A 17296-nucleotide genomic window follows, 5' to 3' on the forward strand; every position below is an offset into this window, starting at 1 on the left:
GGCTTGTAAACAATTTAAGGGGGTAAAAATAAGGTTCTTTATAAACTGGTAAAGTGGATGAAATTTTTTATTTTTAACTTAGATGAGTGGCTTGACGAGGTACATTTTTTATTCTTTTTCGCATAAATTTGCAGACAAATTGTTGAATCATTATGAAATATAATTAATATAAAAAAAAAAACGCCTCTGGGTTTATGGCCGGAGGAGTCCCTTCCTTACGAATGACCTCACCATTCTACCTACGTTACTTAAATAAAAAAGAATTTTTTTTTTTAAGTAACAAAAATGGATACCAATCAAAAACATTCATGTGAAAATGTTACTCCTTTAATCTTTTTTCATCATCTAAACCGGATTTTCATTCCTTTAACACACACAAAAGTTTCAAAGGAAGTGTTAACGAAGTTTATTTTTTTTTCCTATTCATTTAGCTTAAAGGTACATTTGAATATTACTTTTTCGTTTTTCATAAACAATTTCACTCCCTTCGTGTAACATAGAAATGTCTCGCTCAACAAATCCCAAAAGCATACAATTTGTTTATTTTTGCTAATTTCCCTAAAGTTTATTTATGTACGTTACAGTAAGCAAAGAAGAAGCAAAAAAAAAAAAAATAGAAATAAAGTTCAAGAATAATACTTCCGGCATTTTGTTTTAAGGTCGATGTTTGTTGTTGAGAGTTAGAAGGGATAGAGTTGAGAGATTGCATGGGCAGATTCTAAAAGTTGTTAATTAACTTTTCACTTTTAAAGGGAAGGTTTCTGTTTTATTTTTTTTACTTAAACGCACCCTTTTGGATTTTGTGTCAGATTAAGTTTTGGTAAGTTTAAAGAACTTTTTGCTAAAATTTACATTTTACCGAAATTCCAATAAAATATTAAAGACCCCAACAAATATTAAAAAAGTTAATACATATTTAAATCTACTCGTCTATTATAAACCTTGCCTTCCCAAAACAAACAAACAAAATTCGAGGTAAATGAACTTTGACGTCTATAACATGTGACATAAAAATAAAACAAAATCTAAAAACAGTACATCATTGAATAGGAAAAAAATATAATGGTGTCAAAAAACTTCCTATTTCATAACAACCCCCAACTCTTATTCTATGCTACATGTGTTTTATTTTTTTGTTGTTTAACTAATCTCAGCAAATGCAAATGCTAAAATGAAATATACGTTTGAGTTAACCAATGTGTTTTTTTTTTTATTATTTTTTTTTTTTTGTTTTTTTTTGTTTTAGAACCCATCGCCACATGGCGGCGGTAGAGAAGGAACGAAAACTCTAAAACAAACTATGTGGTAAAAAGTCCACCCGCGCTTCACCACGTTCTCATTCATTTTGTAGTGAAAAATAAAACACCGAACAATCAAAAAAAAAAAAAAATAGAAAACAAAGAGAATTCCAAAAAAAAATAAACAAAAAAAACTATTTCAACCAAAAACAAAACTAAATATGTATAAAAAAACAACTGAACAACTATTTTAAAATTATGAAATACATTCGGAGTTATTTACTGAAATCCACGGATTCTGGTTTTCATTTAGAGAACAAGCCGACTTCAATATATACCAACTGAACAGTTTTTGTGCTTTTGGTGTATGGAGTTGGGGGATTTTTATATAGAAATGTGGAATTTGGAATAGTTTTTTGGGGAATAGCAGTGCTGGACTTTGAGTTGGATCGAGGTTAATATAAGTTTGCACTGTAATTTCACTTCTAGAACCCATAAACATAGTGTTTAAGTCTAGCTAAATTTTCTAATACCTGATTAGGAATAGAAAAGAGAATTTTCGATTGCGTTACGTTACGTATTTTTACGTTACGTTAGGTAAAGTTACGTAACGTAAAGTCACTTTTCGTTTTATAACAAAAAGCTAAATTGAATACATCAAAAAATGACAGCTTACAAAACTAATAAAACTTCATTACATTCAACTCTTTTTTTCCCACTTAGTCCGGTCATGTGATAGTGTGGGAGTACGTAGTTGGTTTTGAATACAAAAAAAAATACAAAAAAAAAAAGAAAGAAAGCCTGCATTAGTTTAGCTTCGATGGTTAGATAGATCGTTGGCGATGGTTACAGGCAGACCTAAATAATAATGACGATGAAAAAGCTGCCCGAGGGGAATGTTAAGGTATAAAGAGGTGTTTTTTACTTCCTTCTTTTTTTTGTTGTTGTTGGTTGTTGTTGATGTACCATCTCCCTTTTTATGGTCTAGTTTTTTTTTTATATATTCACATTCTTTACATATATATTTTTTTTTGTTTAAATCTGGCTATCAAGGGATCTATCCGTGGACGGATTGTTTTCAACCTTTATTTTGTTTTCTGTTTTATTTTTTTGTATTCTATTTGACTTTTGTGTCCATTTTGGATTACATATATATACATAGTGTTATTGGAACGAAAACTTTGTATGTTTGTTTGTATAAATAAGGAAACAATCAAAGTAGGTGCATGATGATGATTTAGGACATTTTAAGGTAAGGCTTTTACTATTTTTTCATTTATTTGTTTTAAAATAGGTTTAATTATGTAAAAGGTTTTTATTTGTCAGCTAGGCAAAAAAAAAGTTTTTTTGTAGGAAGATAGTAATTTATTCACTTTCACTGGTTGCCAGAGAATTATTAGAAACTCTTTTTGCTAAAACCAAAGTGAACTATATTTAATAAAACACAAAACGCAGTTTTAAAAATTTTAACACCAGAAACTCTTATTTAAAAAAATAAAATTACTCTTTTATATAGCAGTAAAAAGTTCTGGTTTTTTTTTTGTTCGTTAAAAAGTCTTTTTTGGCCTATTCAAAAGAGGGATGCGAAAAAATCAAATTCACAGTGGTGCTTTTCATGCTTTATGGCGTCCAAAATCGTTTGCATGGCCATTTCTTGAAGAAAATGTGTAGTAGATAAATTTGGTGCACTGAAAAATATTAGTAGGTATGAAAATGACCAAAAAGGTGCTATCTTTTATTTAATTCAAAATGCGGCTTCAAAATGGCAACCAGAATAATTGTTTCATTATAATTTTCTTTTTTAAAACAAGCTAAAAGTTACAAACTAAGCTAAATTGGTATGAAATATAATGCACGACTGGGTCTCACGAACTTGCTCTTAGAACTAAAAACTTTTTATATAAAAATTTGGTAAATGTATAAAAAAAAATTTAAAATTCGTTCTATAAATGTAAAAAACAACTTTTTAAAAGATGAAATTGAGTTCCAAAACAATATGCAGTTTAATATTTTAAAAATTTGCATTTTTAGAAAAAAAAATTTAAAATCGTTAGAGCTGTTTAAAAAAAACTATTTTTTTATAGTTTTTTGACAAAAAATTTTAATAAATTTGGTTTGCTATTTTGTAGAAACTTTTAAATCAAAACTTTGAAAAAAAAAACTTTTTGCAATAAATGATGTATGTACCTCATTTAAAAACTAATACTTAATTTTTTTAATAAAAATCATAGGAGCCATTTTTGAAAAAATTAAACTTTTCCAAAATTGGTACCGTTATTTTTGGTCCAAAAAAATTAATTTCAAAAACCCCTCTGTACAGGATCCAAAAACTACAATCGAAATATTTTATGTATATACAGGGTGTCCCACAGTCACCACCCCAAATAAAAACCATGGATTCCTGAGGTCATTTTAAGTCGAAAAACTTAAGAGGTAATTTTCTCGTTTTCGTCCCGTTTTCGAGTTACCAAGGTTTTTATGATTTTTGCTCTCTTGTCCTTTAACTGGCCTTATCTTTGCCAAACTACGTTTGATTTGAAAGATTTTTTTTACGACCAATCAAGAATTTATTACAGTTTTAGTTTGTCTCAAAACTTTTTTTCCTGCGGACAACCGTTTCTCCACAATTTTGCATCAAACACAATTTTCTTCGTTTTTTAAGTTGTTTTTTACACTTTCATATCATTTAAGTCAAAAAAACACGTTAATGAGTATTAATTTTTTGTGCTTTTTATTAAAGCCCCGTTTATTTTCATAAAGAAAATAAGTTTTATTTCATAAAAAAGGCTACTGAAAGTAATTAAAAAAAAAAAAAAAAACTGAGTGAATTAAAAAAAATAATAATTTTTAAATAAAAAATTAATTTAAATGAATTAAAACTTTTTCTGAGCTTTATCTATTTGTTCTTTTCTTAACCACAATAGCTCAGAGAAAGTTTTTAATTCATTTAAATTAATTTTTTATTTAAAAATTATTATTTTTTTTAATTCACTCAGTTTGTTTTTTTTTTTTTTAATTACTTTCAGTAGCCTTTTTTATGAAATAAAACTTATTTTCTTTATGAAAATAAACGGGGCTTTAATAAAAAGCACAAAAAATTAATACTCATTAACGTGTTTTTTTGACTTAAATGATATGAAAGTGTAAAAAACAACTTAAAAACGAAGAAAATTGTGTTTGATGCAAAATTGTGGAGAAACGGTTGTCCGCAGGAAAAAAAGTTTTGAGACAAACTAAAACTGTAATAAATTCTTGATTGGTCGTAAAAAAAATCTTTCAAATCAAACTAGTTTGGCAAAGATAAGGCCAGTTAAAGGACAAGGTAGAAAAAAATCATAAAAACCGTGGTAACTCGAAAACGGGACGAAAACGAGAAAATTACCTCTTAAGTTTTTCGACTTAAAATGACCTCAGGAATCCATGGTTTTTATTTGGGGCGGTGACTGTGGGACACCCTGTATAATATATTTTTATCTAAACCTATCATTTATGAACAGGGAGTGTTGGTTTTCTTAAAAAAAAAAAAAAAACAAAAAGAACAATTAGAATTCACTTAAATTAAAAAGCTGTTCCTAAAAATGCATTATTGATGCACTTTTTTGACTATCGGTGGTGACAAAACCCCGAATAGTATTCGTTTTGACTATGGGTATTTGCGTAAGGATATTTCTTCCAAAAATGTCCACGAATAAAAATGCTTTCTGAGTCAAAACCTAAATGCCACGTTGTATTTGGATAACAGTTTTATTTAAAAAAAAAATTGATCAATTTCATCAAATAGGATTAATCACGCATAAAAACTATTTTACTAATTTTCACAAATTAAATTCCCAAAAATTTGATGATCCATTTCTTCCCAGTTTCAAAATTCTAATAGATCATTTAAGTTAAAGATTTATTTAACATTATACAATTTAATTCTTTAAAAAATTGATTAAATCATTAAATCTTTAAGAAACACCAACACAAATTGAAGACGTAATAAATTTCTTTCCAATCATCTTCAACCCACCCACCTTCCAAAAAAATTGTCATTTTCAGACAAAATAATAACAAAAAAAAAAAAACCTAACAAATTCGCTTGAAAAGATTTCCTGTCACAATCAGTTAAAGTCGTCTCCCTTGGGGCTATAAACGTAACTCAATCTTACGCCTCTTTACCCTTCACATAACACAAATTCAAACAATACACACACACACAAACATGCACAAATATTTTATTAACCAATCGAATTATCTTCTTGTTACGTTTGTTGTCGCTGAATAAAACCAAATACAACAACAACAAAAACAAGAAGAATTCTTCTCGTTTTGTATTCAGATCTTCTACAAAACATTTTCAATCAAATCCATAGTCTTTGGCATAGAAAATGTTACTTATCTCAAATTACCATGATTGTCACATAGAAATGATGTTTTTGTATTCATTCAACAACAGAACATCCTCCGTAGAGATTCATTAGACTTTATATTTTTGTCTGTGTGTGTGACTGAATGTGTATAATCCAGAAGACTGAATAGAATTTCTTCCCAAAATCCGTATTCTTGGGTAAAGATGTTCCCCATTTTGGACTCAACTTATCAAAATTGTTTAGACAACAGATATCATGGCTTAGAGAATTTGAGAGATAGAGATAGAAATATCATGAGAACCTGGCTTTTACATTGAAATACAAGTAATATCGTAATAAAATTCGTATATCTCCCTACAAATGGATCCTTTTCTAAGTACACATGGAACATCAAATTCGGGATATTCAATAGACAGCAGAATGGCAAGTTCAATGTCCGTTTTGTCCAGACTTTATATCTCTGCTAATGCATCGGGGACTGTAAATTTCATTTACTACTTTCACACTATACCCGCATTTGTTAGTTTAATGATGCGATAGTAGCAGAGCAAAACTTGAACTGGACACGAACCCAATCGACCCTTAGTTGAACGGACTCGATACGTGTATGTGTCCTCTCGATGCTCTTAAAACATGACTCCATCAGAACATTCAGATATCTAGTAAAACAGGACATTGGACACAGAGATATGATGGAAGAAGTTAATGCGGATGTCGAACAGAATCAATACTTAGAAAACTTATACAAGCAATAAACAACTGAATTCAATTTGTGTCATCGATTTGTGTTTTTAGAGAGAGAGAGAAGAGAAACCCGAACCCAAGTCGAGTTGAGTTCGAGTTGGAAAACACTGATGCTTCGGGAATTTCTTATTCAAATCCGGATGTGACACAAATTCATATGAAAAAGGGATGTTTACATTTGAGAAAGAAGTCGCCTACATGTTGTTTGCAGTTAGAAATAGAAAATAGACGATAGAGAGGTTGTTGCAAAAAACACACAACACAATGGGAACGTTCGTTGGTAGAACTGAAAATCTCGTTTTTAGGGTCCAACAAAGATAACCAAAGAAAAGCAATAGAAATATGGGGTGTAGGGTATGCACAACCTAAAGCTGTTTGTTCGAATAACACCGCCTACTATACATTTCGTGTTGGTTTAAGTCAATATTGAAGAAAATTTCATTAATATTTTTTTTTATTTCGGAAAATTTTTATTTATTTTTTGAAAATCGAATTTTTTCCTGGAAATTGATTTGAAAAGAGGTTTGGGTTTTATTGGAAATATCCGGTGAGTTTTTTATGTTTATTTGTTTGTTTAAATCAAGTGGAAAGTAGGAGTTTTTTTTACTTAAAGCTTTTTTAAAAGTAAAAATTGCAAGCAAATAGGCTTCAGGGGTTTTTTTAAGAAGCATAAGAACTTATGAATTTTGTCTTTGTTTTGAATTTTGTTAAATTATATTAATTTTTATTTGAATACATTGATCACACTATTTCATAAAAAAATTCTTTAAAATAAGAAGCATTTCCAATTTTCACAATCAAAAAATCCAAGCATGCATTTTTAAATTCTTAATAAATTAAGATTTATCTTTAATTTTTTTTAACCTGTTTTATGAAGCACTTGTAGAAACGAAAATACCCAATTGATTCATTAATTGAAAACCATTTTGTTGCGAGAGTTAAAATAAAAATCTGTTAATTTGTTTAGGAAAAATAGTTCAAAAAGACCAAAAAAACATAAGATTTTGAAAGTCCATAACTTAACCAATTTTTAGCCATATTCAATTTTTGTGGCTTTCGTTTTAAAAGATAAAGTATCTTTTCTTTCCTGCACATGTTCAATACCTTTACCTAAAGCTTAAAGCTTAAAAATAAACATCAAAAATGTCGTTTTTTCTGTTTTTTTTTTTTTTTAACAGTCTTTCTTAAGTTTTTACAACATTTTAATTTTTAAATTTTTAAAAAGAGTCCAAATCGATAGAAAATGTATGTACAAAAATTTTCAAATTCAGCTGGCTTTTCTAGTTATAGGCAAAAACTCGGAAAAGGAGTCGAAAATCTTGATCGTTATGAAAATAATAATATTTTTAAAACTTGTGCAAAGATTTTGAAGAAAAGTATTTTTTTTATCTTTTACACATACAAAATCTAAAACTGCGAGGATTCGATAGACTTTGAATTTTTCTATCAGTAATAAATTTTTTTGTCAAAAATTTTCTTTAAAATATCGATTTTTAAAAGTTTTTTGATACATTGCACTAAAACAACTTGAGTGATCCAAAAAAGTTATACTGGCGTTTCTTGCTTATTTATTCAGCTTTTAAATTCAAATTCATATCTCGAAAACCTATACATAAACATTTTTTTGATAAGATTTTCGAGTTTTCAGGGTTTAAATCTATACGAAAGTATAATGGCAAAATTTTTTTTTTTTTGTAAACTAGCGTAATCTCTTATTTTTATAAGATTTTTCCGAAATTTGCCAGTAATTTTTTTTTGTTTTCAACTTAAATCCACGGTCTGCCAACTTGAATTTCGTTTTTCTCAAAAATTTATTGGAAAATTTCGGATTTTTTTTGGAAAATGTGTCATTTAATTCAAATAAGTCGAGCATTAAATTATATTCAAGATACATTTTTTTCGAAAAGGATTGAAATTTCTGAATGGAAAACCAAAACATTCATTTTTATTTCATAATCTCGAAAAATTCTCCATAAAATTTTGTAAATAAGTCAAGTACTTAACCCTTTGTCGGCACACGGGTGCGAATTTAACAGGACAAAAATGAAAAGTGTCTTTATAAGGGTGAAAATACATTTTTTTGGAATTGTGAATACAATATTCGAATTCCTCGGAAAATTCTATATCAATATCATATATGATTCTCCATAAAATAGTGAGACCGAAAAAAGTTCTAGAGCCATGAAAAAATATAAACCAAATTAATTATCCAACATTTTTTTACAAAATTTTTGCTTTCGAATATGATGAACATGGTCATCCAGGACAAATGCAATTCACGTGTCTTTAGGGTAAGAAAGCTATCAAAAGGGTTAGACCACTGGTATAGATACTAGGCGTTTTTAGGATTTCTATTTAATTGAAATATTCTTTCTTCTGTGTTATAACATCGCAGGAATTTAAGTGTATTTACAAAAAAAAATTTACAGAAACATTACAAAATGGCATCTCTACAGTAAATCTCTGTACGTGCTCGTACAGTTTTGATAAGTTCAACTTAAAATTGAGTACACATCTTTATAAAATTATTCCGCAACGAAAAAAATGTTGGGTATGTAGCATGCCTTTGAAGTTACTAGCAAGATTTCAACTTAAAATATAATAATAATTGCTTAGCGGGACAATGCTTTAAAATTTTGACAAAAACTTAAAAAAATACTTACAATTTACTCTTAAACTCCTGGCTAATAACATATTTAAGAAGTTTTTGCTACCACTTTTCTTTCAATTAAAAATTTTCTTTAAAAATCGCACCTTTTTTACAGCCCTTTAAAATCAATCCTTATTTCGAATAACCAACCAGTATGTAGAAAAACCCATAATGTAAGACGATAGCATGTGTCCAAAATCAAAAAGTGTTTCCTCTTTTGAGGAAAAATTAGTTTAATGATAGGTTTCTTGAGTTTTCAGAATTTAACAATTTTATGTATTCACGAGAGTTAAAGTCAATAAATTAAAACTAAGATTCATGAATAAATTGGTAAAAATTTTGAATCTTGAAACTTCTTTCAATCTTATTTAAAGTGGGTTTAAAATGAGATGCTTTTCTAAAAAAACTATACATTTTCTTTAAATTTTAAGCACAAAAAAAACCTCTTGAATTTGTAATTTTTTTCTCTAACTCAAATCCCTCTTCAACTGCCGCTAAACAAACATGCTCCATATGTTTGCTTATTTTCCTTCATCGAAAGTTGGTGTGTAGAGCTTTGGCTTGTGTGTGCCCTAAAGTGCAAATGCTCACATCGAGCATAAACACTCTACTCTCGAGTAATTCCTTATACAAAAAAAAAGTTACACAAAAAAAAACTCTAAAATCGCGAATGAAAAAAAAAACAGTACTGAAAAAAACTAAGTTTTTTCTCATAACACAGACGTTCGCGTACTTACTCTTGGGAAATTCCTTAAGGGTTTGCCTATACTATATTCCTGAATTATTATGCACGGGGAGGCATCAAAAAGAAAAAAGAACTCATTATTCTCGGATAATCCTGGTTGTAGTAGTTCTGTGTGTGGTTGCTGCAACCATTACTTGGATGATGAAAGTGATATCAAAGTTTTCTTTTTCCTCACAACCAACCAATTCCCGACAAAAAAACACAGGGAATGCCAGTACACCAACATAAAAACTGAACTAAATTTAAATTCTAATTCAACTTTATGTAGGACAAATGGATGAGTGTTTATAAAAAATACAAAAAAAAAAAGAAAAAGAAAAATCGATTTGACTCGTATACTCACTCATACCTTCTTTTTGTTGTTGGTCGTCGTCCTTCGCGTTCCAATCTGCTTTAATCCTCCTCCTCTGCCACCTGAATCTCAATAATCCAATGACAAGGTTTTTCTCTCTTGGTATTTTTTCCTAACGATCGATTTAGGGGGCGAGTATGTGTTGTTGTTGATTCAATAGGGGGCCGGGGGAGGGAAAGTACTTCACAAAATGAGAAAAAAAAAGAAAATTTATAAGCGAGAAAAACCAACCGGCTTTCGATTTAACTCTTCACTTGATTCTTTTTCTATCGGAGTCGATCAAAATCCCCTTCGATTGCTATCGATGCGATTACGTGAGTCCCATAATCTGTTTGTGTACGTGTACCGTTTTTCATTATACAGATACTAATACACTAAATTGAATTACTTTATTTGTTATTTTGTTTTGTTGTTGTTTTTTTCTTTTTTTTATTTAATTTAAATTAATTGGATAATCTGTGATTGTTTTTTTTTTCTTGATTTTTAAATTTTATTAATATTATTCTATTTTCACTAAATTTATTATGATTATTATTATTTTTGAATTATTTAAACTGAATACACATCAAAATATTTTTTTTTTTGTTTTGTTTTATATTTTATTTATTCTATAAATGTTTAATTAAGTTTAAACGTTCTACACTATTTACGCACATTTAATTTGAATTGCTTTTGGTTGAGGCAGTGTGGATTAAATATTAATGCTTATTAATTCTTATTTATTTTTTGTTTTTGTTAAGTTTATGTGAACACTTGTGTTTTTTTTTTGGATTTTGAATTAAATTATAATTTAATTTCGTTTTTATTTATTTATATATATTTTTGGTGTAGAATATTAACATCTGCAGGAAAGGAAATAAAATTAATTTGAATAAATTATTTAAAAAAAAATAATCATGGTGATAATATGCATTGGGGGAGTAACATTTCAATATTTATTTGTGGTTAATTAAATAAAAAAGAATATTTGTTGTTCATTTAGTTTTATATTTAAATTCAATTTAAATATTTTTTTTTATAGGTAATGCGTGATTAGCTTTTGCTGATCAATCACATTTGTATACCTACAATTAATATGAAATTAATGAGTTGACATGTGTTTTAAATTATAGTTTTGTTCTGGCAATTAAGCAGCCAAAGTGCAGTTAAATGCAAATTAAATATGCATTATATCAGTTGTTTGTTAGGATTCATAGTATTATGTTCAATTCAAAAGGAAATGAGGAAGGATGAAAATGAATTTTTAAATTTTGCTTTCACTTCTGTACTTTTTTCATATAATGGTTTATTAAAAAAAAAAAAACAAAAAAAGAAACACGAATGGATGCTTCTGATTCTGTTACATAGTAAAAGAAATCTCTTGTATTTAACAAATGCATGACTGGATCGCTATTATTTGCTGTAAGCCAGTTTCTCAAATGTTTTTGAATTTGATTTTCTTATGTAGGAAAGAATTTTTTAGAAAACAAAAATTGAATGGATAATGCTAATTAATTTATCAAACTCAAATACCTTTTTTCTGAATTTAATTTAATTTTGTTTATTTAATGATTTCTAAAAATAATTAAGCTGATTGACGTATATATGCGGTATCTTATATCAGATTTTTTGTCCTGGTTTTGTCCAGAACTCCCTTTTCGTAAATATTATGAACTTCATTACATTATATTTTTTTAAATTTTAATTTTTAAATCCAAAAATGTATTTTTAAAAAATTTTTTTAATTTGCTACAAAAAAAAAAAAAAAAAAACAAATTGGAAACTTTTTATATAAAAAATAGGAAAGTATGCATCAAAAAAATAAAATAAATTAAAAAACAAAACAAAACAAAACAAAACTCAATCTTTAACCGAAATAATAACATCTTAAGTGAATTTGAGCTAAAAAAAAGTATGATATTAGATCTATTTTTAATACAAATTTTCAAAACCATTTAAGCCGTTTAAGGAAAAGTAATATTTTTTTTTTCATAAATAATTTAAATTTTGTATCCTATAAAGAAGGTATGCCATATTGAAGTTATTATTAAAGAACACCTTAAACAAAATTTTTAAAAATTTAAGAGCCAGGTTTCGAACATTTAGTTATTTAAAAAAATTAATTTTTTTTAATCCGAAAAATTCTTTTTTTTTCTCGAATTTTAGTTTTGGTTTACCTACATCAAAAATATTTAAATTATTTTGCATTCAAAAGTTCGTTGAAATTTAATTAGTCATATGGAAGAAATTTCCATTTCAATTTCGTTCAGTTATTGCTATAGAAACTATGAGAAAAACCATAGTCCATATTTCATGGGAGTCGGTTTTTTTTTTGTTTATAAAAATGAATAAAGAATTTTTATCAAAAAAACAAAACCGTTATTAAAATAATTTTTTAATAATTTCCAAATAATGGAAATTTGAAAAGAAAGAAAAAAACTTAAAGTTATTTTTTGTTTCAAATAATTTTTACAATAAAACAAGCTACTTTAAACCTTGGTAAAAAGAAATTAGTAAATAGTATTTCTTATTTTATAAATTTTGGTATTTTTAAAATCTTCAATCCAATAAATTTTTCAAAGCAAAAAAAAGTATAAAAAGAAAGTACCTAGTATAAAAGAAAAAACTAGTATAAACATAAAATCTCATTTTAAGAAATTTTTTCCTTTACAACATTTTATTATTTCTGGTTTTTTTAGAAGTAATGGAGAAACTTTGAGAGTCCCTTCCTTACATTTAAGTTCAACAAAAATAGCTGATTCCCTTTCAATTAATTGGATTTATTTTTTTTAAGATTTGAATTCATTAAAAATAAAATGCTGAGAATTTAATTTTTCATTTTAATTTATACTAATACATATCAAGTGATTCTCTATTTATTAGCAAACAATAAATTCATGAAAATTCCACGAATAAATGAGTTTCCTCCAAATTGACCTCAAGGAATTATACAAATTCAACTTTTGTTCAGGTCACTATGGTGTATACGTACTTTTTTTTATGAACATCTAAAATATCGTTGAAAATGCTAAAATTACAAATTGCTTTATAAAATCAATTCAATTTATCTATCATCATTTCCAAGACATTAAAATCATTCAAATATTGATATAAAATTCTTCAATTTGAAATCAAGAACATAAATATAACTCTTGAAATTGCCCATTAAATTTTCTCTTCTCGACAACACATTACGTGATAATTGCCAATTCTCATTATCATATTTGCTCAATAAACATAAATAACAAATTTTTCATATTGGTATAGTCCAATAAATAACACTGTCAAATTCATTGATAGGGCGGGTGGAGGATAAGGGCAAGCAATTGAAATAAATACCAAAATCCCTCCTCTCTATTTGCTTTCAAACATAATAAATCCTCTTATATGCATACTATCACCATAATCATATAAAAAGCAAAAAAACCACCATCATCGCTAGTGACATTCTGGAATGAAAACGATAATTAATTGCAGTATATCAAAGCAAAGTGGAAAGTCAATTTCATTAAGTTCACACTCAGACACAAACACACACACAAACATTCAGCTCACTCTGTTCCTAATTACATCACATTGATGTAAGTGATTTTTTTCGCCATCATAGCATATTATTCGCACTCACTGATGCTCTGTGCAATGTATAAAAATAGCTTGAATAAAAATGGCAGGACTAAATATTCTTTTTAAATTTATACAAAAATAAAAAAGAAAAACAGGAAAACCTTGTGCACTATTTATTTTGAAAGCAAGGACCGCGACAACAACCGCACACTTAGTCGAACTTTTAACCTAATTTTTTGTAGAGTGTATATTCTTAAAAAAAAGAATATAAACACATAAAGAAAAATGAAGAAAAAGAAGAATAAGAAGAAAAACTCGCACGCGAAATCAAACAGATTCAAAACATTCACAGAAAAAAAAAAAAACACTTTACACTGTTTTATTTTTTTCTCTTAGTCCTGCTGTGTTGGCTGCTGCTGTTGCTGTTTAGAGGAGCTTGAAGCTCTGGTGCTGATGATGCGATAGGAGTCAGAGCACCAACTTTTCACAAGAAAAAAAAAAATCTGTGCCGAGTTTTTCTTCTTTAGAAACAAAACTCCCGGTGAGTTCTCTCTTATACCCACAATGTAGCACACGGCAGGACTCATAAACTTTTTTATTTTTGTTTCGAAACGCTGAAAAGCCTGCACTTGGCACAGAATCCCACCCAGAAATTATGTCCTGCCGAGCGAGAACTTTCCTAAGCACTAGCTCCAGTTTATTTTTTTAAACAGATATCTCGTTTGCCATTGTTATTGGGTTAGAATGCTTAAGGCAGATAAATATTCTCTTTTTTTTAGTGAAAAAAAAAAAAAACATCACAACAGACACTCATACACAGATCCTAGTTACATAACATACACCAGGAGTAGCCAAATGCTACGACGACGAAGAAATATCTATATAAATCCTGTCAGAGGACAAACAGAAACACAATTCACAGAGTGAGATCCTGTGACTACAACAACGACTACAGGACTCTATACGTTCATTTGTTGTATCTTTCTTTTTGAATTCTCTTTCTTCAGTAAACTTTCACTGCTGACACATAAAATATCCTTTATTGTTGTTTGCATGGCGGGCGTCCCCGTGAAACCCCTTTATTTTTTTTTAAACAATCCATTCTGTAGTAGGTATATCCTTGCACACAAAACAGTAGAGCATAATTTTTATATATGAGTGTGAATGTGTGTGTTTTAATTAAAATACCTTGTGACCTTTTACGTGAGAGGATCACATGCAAACACACGCGATGAACGGCAAAACGTATCCTTGAACAATATTTTAACTTTTCAATTTCACATTTTTCATTTTCATTTTTTTTTCTCAATTTTTTTTTTATTATTTTTCTTTTACTTCACTCACTTTGGCTTATACGAGGCGTATAAATTCAGTTGGGGTTTTCGTTTCGGTAGAAAAAGGATTAAAATTTATACATGCATATTTTTTTTCATTTTTTTTTCATTTTTTTTTCATTTAGTTTTTTTTTTTCTCTCGTTCTTTCTCTTTGTATTACGTTGTGTTCTCACTTGCTCTTTCCTTGCTATGATTACTAGTTCAAGGACACAAATCCCATGCTAATTTTCACCAAAGGACCTACATTCAGGCGTACACATTGAGAGTACACACAAACACCACGTTCCTGACATTGCCTGTGGTCGTACACAAGGATATGGTGTGTTTGTTAAATATAATTTTTTTTTTAGGATTTTTTTTACGCGAGATTTTTCGCAAACAAAGGATATAATACACACAAATTAGTTAGCTCGGGGTATACATGTTAGCGAGAGGAGTGAAATAAATGTCAAACACAAAAGCTTCTGTTTCGCAGAGTCTTTTTGCTTTGACTCAGCGAAGCAAGATAATTTTTGTGTTTGCTGAGGCTTCAAGGACAATTAGCTCGACATGTTGTATGCTGTGAGGCTGACTGCATTTGCACAAAGGAAAGACAGGATTATGCAACTATTGCCAAACAAACACTGGAAAACCCACCCATACGTTGATGCTGCTGCTGTCGTTGGTAATTCTGCTTTCGAAATGTTACCAAACAAAAACGACACGACGTGAACGAACGTTTCAAGATCACAACTACCGTCACGGGGCGTCTCGTTGACGTCAGAGAGTAGGTAAACTCTTGTCGAGAGTTCGTATAAACGTATATCCTGTGTTTCCCCAACACTTAGACAAGACAATAAAAAAAAAAATTCACGGTCACTGCGAATATACAATTGTTTCGTTTTTTTTATTCGTTTTAAAACACAAATCCTTTTTCCGAAGGACGAAAGAATGTGAAAGAAAAACAGAAAAACTAAAACCCGTTTATAGACACACAATTTATATTACAAAGCAAACAGGAAACACAAGGATATTAAAAGGCAACATAGCCATAACCGTTTTTCACATTTACCAACACCTGATGCAGAACGACGCGTTGCAGCTCCTTGATTTGCGGAAGCTTTCAAAACCATAACTCGACTGACGCAAATTCCAGCTATCTTTCTAACGTTTCCCAATAGATTTCTGTGTGAAGTTTTTTGCCAAAGATTCCGATTTCATACTCCGAATACAAAATGAGAGAGGATTTATAAGAAAAAATAAAGGGAAATTTTTGAGTAGGGACATGCGCCATTTTGACAATGTTGGTTATGGTAATGGTTGAAAGACAGCTGTGATGTAAAAGTGGCTGCGTAAAAAGTTGGTTCGGTTATATTTTGTTTTGTTAGTTTTTTTTTGTCTTTTTGTTTTTAACTCTCTTTATTACATTTTTTCGAGAGATTTTCTCTCTTTGACCTGCATAGTGATGCTGCGTGTAAGATGATGATGATGATGGCAACAGAAAAAACAGGTTAGGCATATTACGTTTTTGATTTTTGTTTTTTTTTCTGTTTCTTTTTTGTTGTTGTTAAGAGTTTTGACGTCACATAAATTATGAAGCTTGGAGTGGTTCTTACGTCAAATGTAATAATAAGAGTGTTGCCATTGTAGATGAGTTTTTGGATTTCTTAAATTTTTTTTTTTGTTAAAATAGTTTGAGTGATGTTATTGCTGTCTTACATCTTTAAGGTCAGATGGAGTGATATTTTGATCAGATATTTTGACCACCAGAGTTATTTTTTTGAATTTTTGTTTCGACAGTAAAAAATATTACTCATACACCACAGTGACCCATACAGATTAAAGTTTATACAGGGTGTAACATAGTGTTAAGTTGATACAGGGCTGATTAATTGGTATTTTCTAAGGAAGAATTGTTCTACAGTGAGGGTGTACCATGTATCCACACCCTAATGACCACTGATTTCAATAGTTTTTTATGACCAGTGTGCATTTGGATTTGGATACGAATATCTTCTAAACAGTTAAAGCTATCAATTTAATACCAATGAACTTTTTTGTAAAACGTTCGAGCTCCTACAAGAATACATACATCTTGATAATTTGATAATAATAAGTGAATTAGAAAATTTTGAAAAAGTAGAAAATGTTCTTATAATTTATTTTAACTTTGATCTCGGATATCTTTCAAATGGTTAGATTAATGAAAAAAGTTTACATGAATTTTTTTGCGGGGCATTCTGTTTCCAACAAGAATATGTCTTGCCCGTTTGATTACCTACTACAATTTTTCAATTTGTTATAGAATAAAAAATGAATTTTTTAATGATTTTCTGAAATTTTGGACCTCAAATATCT

At 28.8% G+C, this 17296-nt stretch overlaps 1 protein-coding gene across 7 annotated transcripts in view; it reads right to left on the bottom strand.

Moving 5' to 3' along the window:
* LOC129911311 (uncharacterized) overlaps positions 1 to 16090 on the bottom strand; it is a 161728-nt gene extending 145638 nt beyond the window's left edge. For 3 of the 7 annotated variants that reach the window (XM_055989063.1, XM_055989056.1, XM_055989064.1), the window contains exons 1-3: positions 15596 to 16090; positions 10736 to 10923; positions 10079 to 10409 (exon numbers count right to left, since the gene is read on the bottom strand). The gene's annotated coding sequence lies outside the window, so the exon portion shown is untranslated. Of the gene's footprint in view, positions 1 to 10078; positions 10681 to 10735; positions 10924 to 15595 lie in introns of those variants that run through there. The other 4 variants (XM_055989058.1, XM_055989059.1, XM_055989060.1 and 1 more) reach the window with 4 other exon arrangements.
* Positions 16091 to 17296: the final 1206 nt, after the last annotated feature.

Source organism: Episyrphus balteatus, chromosome 2 (assembly GCF_945859705.1).
Source record: "Episyrphus balteatus chromosome 2, idEpiBalt1.1, whole genome shotgun sequence".
Classification (NCBI taxonomy): domain Eukaryota; kingdom Metazoa; phylum Arthropoda; class Insecta; order Diptera; family Syrphidae; genus Episyrphus; species Episyrphus balteatus.